The sequence below is a fragment of the Arvicola amphibius genome, chromosome 9 (genome assembly GCF_903992535.2).
Source record: "Arvicola amphibius chromosome 9, mArvAmp1.2, whole genome shotgun sequence".
Taxonomy (NCBI): Eukaryota; Metazoa; Chordata; class Mammalia; order Rodentia; family Cricetidae; genus Arvicola; species Arvicola amphibius.
This window is the reverse complement of record NC_052055.2, coordinates 108750607-108757975: the sequence shown is the minus strand read 5'-3', so window position 1 is coordinate 108757975 and position 7369 is coordinate 108750607. Positions and strand designations below refer to the sequence as shown.

Sequence of the window (7369 nt, the reverse complement as noted above, 5' to 3'; positions counted from 1 at the left end):
TTCTCTAGTAGTGAAGTTTCTGGCTTGTCAAGGTGAGATTTTTTTTTTCTAGTGCCTCGAACTCCTACTTGGCGACCACCGATAGTCTGTGCCCAAGTATGACTCTCATACCCACGTCACAGTTCATCTGTAGGAAGTGAGTGGCAGCGGTTCTCAAGCTTAACCAGTTGCTTTGGTTCAGGGTTCATTTCAAAGCCACTATTCAGAAGCATTACTCTCAATAAATTTAGCCTCGATGATCCCATCTTCACCTCGGCCCAAAGATCTTTAGCATCTCCTCCCTACCCAGACCCAGGCTGAGAAGGGATGGGGATACTAAGACTCCAGTCATGTGGTCACTTTGAAGCCCATGCAAGAGGCCTTTGTCCCTCCATAAATCCATCAACCATTTACTAAGCTCTGCAGCTGCACCAAAGAACCAAACAGGCAAAGGTCCTGCAGCACTGGAGCCAAAAAGTGGAAATGGATTAGGTTACTTCTGTTTATCCCCAGAAAGCAGAACCGAGGCTTGTGGGCAGCAGGCCCGGGGAAATGTATTTCTGTTCCATAAAACACACAACCAAATATGGAATGCTCTAGAACAACCTCTCCTTGCAGAAACTGTAGGTCGATCAGTATGCAACAGTGTGGATGCTGGCTGCAGAAGATGCATGCGTGAGACTACATCTGTAGCTCTCTGTTATTCTTTACAGAAACAGAGACAATTTTTCAAACCAAACAGAAATCTTACATGAATTTCAATATAGAAATGAGTGGAGTTTCTGCAGCCAATGGGGGAATATTACATCATATTTCCAATCTCTGACACCTGGACAGGATGATCAAGGGGCTTCCTCCCCAGCCCAGTGTCACCAGATCTGGGACTAAGAAGGATGGCATAGGTTGTTGTCAGATTCTCCTCCTCTGTCTCCGCTCTTTGCCCATGACACAGTCTAGAGCAACCAGAGAGAGGAGACAGGGGCTCTGGGATGCAGAAAAGCCCATCAAGACTATTACCTGGTTCTGCCAGGATGAGTCAAAGACAGTATCACTTAAACCTACCTGGAAGTCAGAAAGGCCCCTTCGGTACCAATGTCCCTTGCCCAAGATCCTGGACTGTAAAGAAAAGCCAAGAGATTAAAAAGACCAAAAAGACCTTGGAAGAATGAGACATAGGACCACAGAGAAAAGAAAGGATGCTCACAGCTCCCAACCAGTCAAGTACAAACCTGCACCATTAACCAGAACTCCAAGTGCATTTAAATGCTTTATTATTGTTTTTTTAGGTAGGTGGGAGCTTGCTGGTTTGTTAGGTCTGGGGCTCTAACCCAGGGCCTCAAGCATACTATAGACATGTTTTACCACTGGCCAGCACCCTAGCTTACGTTCAGGATCTCTCATGGTCAAGTTTACTTTCTAACAGTGGACTCAGTCCTTACACCATTGGAGACGTAATGGCTGTGACTATACACAGCTCATTCTCCTGTCCGCAACAGGAAGTGTGCAAAAGCATTTCCCCACGTGACTCTGTGCCACCTAGGTCTCACCCTCACAGGTCACAGTGTCTTCAGAACTAGCAGCTGCTTTCTAGGTTGGGACAAGTAAGGGGAAGAAAGATGAGACCATGAAGCCTAAGTTCTCCCTACGTAAGGAGAAGACATATGGTTCTCCAAAACTGCCCGTCACAACCTTGCAGGCACACTGATCAATCTTCAGACTACCCACCACGACCTTGATGTCCCCTAAACTGGTAGGTTTTGAAGTTTCCAGAAAAGTGAAGGAATGTCAGGTTGACACATGATCTCTAGAGTGGGAGGCTGAAATGGCAGAGTACGTTGAGTTTGCCGAAAGCCATGGTTTTCTCCAGCATCTGATGGATGTGGAAATGTGAGGCAGGGAGGTTAGGTGTTGGTAGGGTTCTGATGGATAAGACTCAGGGTGACTGGTTTAAAACAAATTAAGATTATCTTGCTCTGCCAGACTATTCAGAGGCTTAAAAATACTGAGACCACTGAAGTAAGGTAGAAGGGATGTAATATGTCTTAATCTTACTTGAACTCTGAATATGTTTTCTCAATGGGCAGGTCATATCCATTTTTCCAAAGCACACATTGGAAGAGGCTGTCACAAGTCAAACATGGCTCAGGAGACAGATCAGACAGCAAAACACTTGCCTTGCAACCTTGCAACCCAAGGGGCCTAAGTTTGACCCCTGAGTAGGGGCAGGGGAGAGAGAAGCCAGGTGAGATGAGCAGCCTTGTAACCCCAGGGGAGATGGAGACAGGGGGACCAGCCAACATCTTCCAAAATAATATTACACATATTTCTATTTTTCTTTCTTTCTTTTTCTTTTTTTTTTTTTTTTTTTTTTTTTTTTTTGGTTTTTCGAGACAGGGCTTCTCTGCAGCTTTAGAGCCTGTCCTGGAGCTAGCTCTTGTAGACCAGGCTGGTCTTGAACTCACAGAGATCCGCCTGCCTCTGCCTCCCGAGTGCTGGGATTAAAGGCGTGCGCCACCACCGCCCGGCTTATTTCTATTTTTCTTAAAATATTCTATTTTAAATCTTATATTAAAAATAAAACAATAGCAAGTGGTGAGATGTCTTTATGGATAAAGGTGCTTGCTAATAAGATGGATGGCCTGAGTTTGACCCCTGGACCCATGTGGTCAAAGCACTGAGTGCTTCAAATTGACCTCTGACCTCCACATGCAAGTTGTGGCTAGCATCCCACCCCTACCAGGTACACAAAATTGAAAAAAAAAATAGTGAAAGAAATAAACAAATAGATGAAATTTCATCTTTCTGAATCCAAAAGTATGAGGGGTTTTGTGTTGTTGTTTTGGTGGGTCGTCTTTTGAGACAGGGTTTCTCTGTGTAACAGTCCTGGAACTTGTTTGGTTGATCAGGCTAGCCTCAAACTTAGAGAGATCTGCCTGCCCCTGCCTCCCAAGTGCTGGGATTAAAGGTGTGCACTACGATGCCTGGCTACTTGAAGGTTTTTTTAAGATTGGGTTTTAACAACTGTACTGTAATTGATAACAATGAATGTCTCTGACTTCAGCCAATCATATCATTGATTAGATGGACTTGCTGGGCTCATCTTATCGGTAAAGATGAACATCTTTTTTTTTTTTTTTTTTAACCAAGTCATTGTTTCTCTTTGTGCTTCTCTGGAATAAGCAGCTAAAATATTTCCAGACTCCTGATCTATATTATAAGATTCACTTCTGGGAGATTTGTAATACATATGGTAATGCATTTTTTTTTTAAAAAAAATAAGTCTGTGCTCACTTTATAACTGCCATCTTAAAACATCTCACTTTTGATTTCCAGTGAGTTTGAACATTTATCTAGACTAATTAGTTGCCAATGATTTTGCTTCTATTGATAAATTATCTATTGAGGCCTCCGTTGAAGCCTTGAGATTTTTCTCACTGATTTGAAAGATCTCTGCTAAGGTTTTTGGGCGTGTTATTGTGTCAGTAACTTCTAAAACTTAAGATTTACCTACTTATTTGTTTTCTGGTGTTGTGCACAGCAGGCCAGCACTTCACCGCTGAGCTAACAACCCAACCTCTCTTTTTCACTCTGTTTTGAGTCAGAGTTCTGTTAATTGTCCCAGCAGGACTTGAACTTGACTCTGTGGTCCAAACAGGACCTTGAACTTAATGATTCTCCTACCCTGGTCTGATGAGTACATGAGATTCCAGGCTGGGGCCAATATTTTTAAGATAAATTATTTTGGGGTTCAGAGGTGGGTTTGTGTAATGATGTGGGGGACAGACGACCACCAAAGTCTATTAAACCAGAAGCAAGCTTTATTCCAGAAAAAGAATAAAGGAGCACACATGGGGCACAAAAAGCTGCTTAGCAGCTATATCTGTGACCACAGCAGAGATAGGGCTTCTGGAGCTGGGGCAATAGGGGCTGGTTTTGGGGCTTCCTCTAATATCAAAACCAAGCACCAGTGTGGGTCAGAGAGCTTTGACAGCCTTGAGGTTGGGCTTAAAGTCACATTACATTTTAAGTTTTACAACTTTTGGTTACAGGACATTAGAATATTAACTTAGGATGTTTACAAAGCCTGTGGCTGACACAGTCGCTTTGCAATTTCCCTGAAAGAATGCAAGGCAGAGAGTAGAGTCACATAGAGGGACAGATACAAATTAAGGGACTACAAGCAGAGGGTCCCATAGAGGCATAGTTAGAAGCTAACCTTTGTCTCCAGTACCTGCCCAGCTGGGAAGCTGGGAAGCAGGAGACAATTATTCAGAGTTTATCCCTGTACACAGTGACTGCCAGGATGTCTGCTCTTAAGGCAGAAAGAGTTTGTTAAAGGTTAACAGTGGCCGCCAGCTTTATTTACTTTTTTTTAATCCCAAAATGTGTTTGGGCTTACAACTTTTTAATTTCTATATTCCTGGGCCGGATCCTTTATTTCTATATTCTATTCCTAAACTCTTCGGTCTCATATCTATAAAAACAAACAAATGTTTCTTCTTCTTTTTTTTTTTTTAAATTTTCTTGCTCTTTCAGATGTTAGGCTCACCAGATTTTCTCAAGATGGGTTTTAGTTTCGTTTTTAAAATCCATTTTTAAAAACTACAGTTCACTGCTTTCTTTTTTAACTGAATTAAATGATTTGTTAATGATTCGGGGCGGCCACCGGTTTGGACAGTGCTTGTAGACTGGGCCGTACCTGGGAGCCATTCTCTGAACTCTGACTTCACTCCCCTGTGATTTGCCAAGTGTGACTGAGTTTTCACTTTTGACCCTTGCTCTTTTTGGTGTTGAGCACACAATTCTCATTTCCTCTCTGGACAGTTAACTGCTCCTTGGGGATTCTTGCTTTTACCAGTTCATACAGCACATGGGCAAATTTGAACTCCTAAAGGGTGTGTTAACTGAGCCCCAGTGCGGAAGCAGATCAACGTGTCTTCTCGTTCATGCCCCAGCCCTCAGGATCTCTAACATGATATGGGAAGGGAGAAGAGCTGTGAAGGTGTGGAGATTGCTCGAGATCATCCCATGAGGATCCTTACAAGTAAAAGGGGAACGCAAGAGAATTAGGATCACCATGTTTTAATATGACTGGTCACTGAGATTTTGGAGATGGGAGCTCACAGACCAAGAAATATGGAGGGTCTGGAGTTAGAAACTGGAAGTCATCCTTAGCTATTAGACCCTTTCCGGATACCCTGGCTGTCTTGAGAGTAAGCCTGTCAGTCCAGCCTTCGGAAGGATCACCTTCGTGTCAGCACCAGCCATTTTAACAACCATGGATGCCTCGAGGAAGCTATCCGACAACCATAGCTGCTTGCTGCTCAAGCACAAATCCATCACCTCAAGGTATTGTCTAGACTGTGACTGTTTCAAATAGCTTGTGCTGAATGCTTTGCCTCCACAAACCCTAAAAAGCCTTGGACCATGAGACCATCTAGCCAGAGAGGGACATGGCTTGGTGGCCCAGCAAAAGGATTATGACTGATGTAAATACACTCCTTCATTTACATATTCATTGTCATATTTGCTACAAATACCATTGTGGCTACAAAAGAGGGCTGTCCAGCTCATTCCATGAGCCAACTGGGTAACATCCCTCTGAGAGGGCACTGGTATGTCAACGGCAGACTCAATAAAAGGTTTCTCTCCAACTGTCTCCTCCCTCCTACTTCTGATTTTTGTCATCCATACAGGGGCCTGAGATGATAACGTGGAGAAGGAGGAAGAGGAAGGTATCAGTGCAGCATCAGAGGCAGTGCCAGCTGCATCTCTGTATGGTGACAGGTGGCAGTGATGGCAGGAAGCCACGCAGTAGCTCTAGATGCTAGAGCAGTGGTTCTCAGCCTTCCTAATGCTGGGACCCTTTAATACAGTTTCTCATGTTGTGCTGACCCCCCAACCATAAAATTGTTTCTGTTGTTACTTCATAACTGATTTTTCTCCTCTTATGAACCATAGTATAAACATCGGATTGCAGGATATATCCGATGTGACCCCTGTGAAAGGGTCATTTGACCCTTCCCTAATTGAGGCAGGAAGTCCCCCACTTAAATGTGAGCAACACTATTCTTTGCACATCCCAAACTGCATAGAAAGGAGAAAATGGGGTGAGCAGCAGCATTCACCTCTCCTTGCTTCCTGACTATGGATGTGATGTGACCCTGCCACTTAAAGCTCCTGTCTGTCACCATGGTACTTAATCTCCTCCCCTGCCATGATTGACAGTACCCTCAAACCAAGACAGGGGCTTCCTTTCTTTAGCTGCTTGTCCCTCCCCCAGGAAAAATGACCACTACACATACCCCCTGCTGCGGGCTGCTGTTTGCTCTGCACTCTCTGCCCTGAGAACCTAAGTCAGAATCAAGAATTGCAGGATCTGCTAGCTCCTGGGGTCTCTTGGTGGTGATTAACACCCAGGGTGATGAGCACCCAGTCTGAGCGTGAGGGTCATCAGTCTCTGACTGCTAAGGGATTCAGAACAAGAGCACCTGAGTGTAGGAGGAGGGCCTGCTTGTTCGTCCTGGCCACCTGGCTAGCTTAGCCCTGAAATAACCACACAGAAACTGTATTAATTAAATCACTGCTTGGCCCATTAGCTCTAGTTTCTTATTGGCTAACTAGTACATCTTAATTTAACCCATTTCTATTAATCTGTATATCACCATGAGGTTGTGGCCTACCAGCAAAGTTCCGGCATGTCTGACTCTGGCGGGGGCTCCATAGCGTCTCTCTCCTCCTCTTTGTCCCAGCATTCCGTTTAGTTTTCCCCACCTAGCTCTGTTTCCCTGTAGCTCTGCTATAGGCCCAAAGCAGTTCCTTTATTAACCAATGAAAGTGACACATAGACAGAAGGACCTCCTACACCACCTGAGTCCGCCGTGCCAGGCCTTCTGCCATGTGCACACTCTCAAGACTACCAGCCCTGGGAGAGCCTCTCCTTGCTTTCCTGTGTCACCCATGGTTCATGGCCCCAGGAAGCTGGTTAGTGACTGTTCTCTATATCTTGATTGTTGCTGTTTTGGCTCCATGGCTTTGTTTCCTCCAGCACCCAGCTATTTCCATAGTTGCTGGAAACGTAACCTAGTTCTAGAGCAGTGCCTAAGTAGGACGCGCATTTACAGGAATCTCCCCGACATAGCAAGTGGCCGTGGCAAGGACTCGGGCCAAGGGTGAAGTAGAAGGAAGCTGGGGAGACATTCTACTTAAACTCTCTCAGTTTTCAAAGAAATCACAAGGCTGGACCTTCTGCCCAGTTTGAAAGAAAGGAGATCCAAAAGAGGGTCATGACCCCTGGGTTGGGTGGGACCATTTAACTCCTGTCTGCACTGCGTCAGATAACTATCACTGGCTGTTAGGTAAATCCCCCTCCCTCTAAAGGACTAGGCAG

The 7369-nt window shown here is 44.7% G+C and overlaps 1 long non-coding RNA gene across 1 annotated transcript; it reads left to right on the top strand.

Moving 5' to 3' along the window:
• The first annotated feature begins 4800 nt into the window (after nucleotides 1-4800).
• LOC119823890 lies at nucleotides 4801-5881 on the top strand. The gene is made up of 2 exons (XR_005286997.1): nucleotides 4801-5328; nucleotides 5676-5881. It is a non-coding gene; the product is annotated as an uncharacterized LOC119823890 (long non-coding RNA).
• The last annotated feature ends 1488 nt before the right edge of the window (nucleotides 5882-7369 follow it).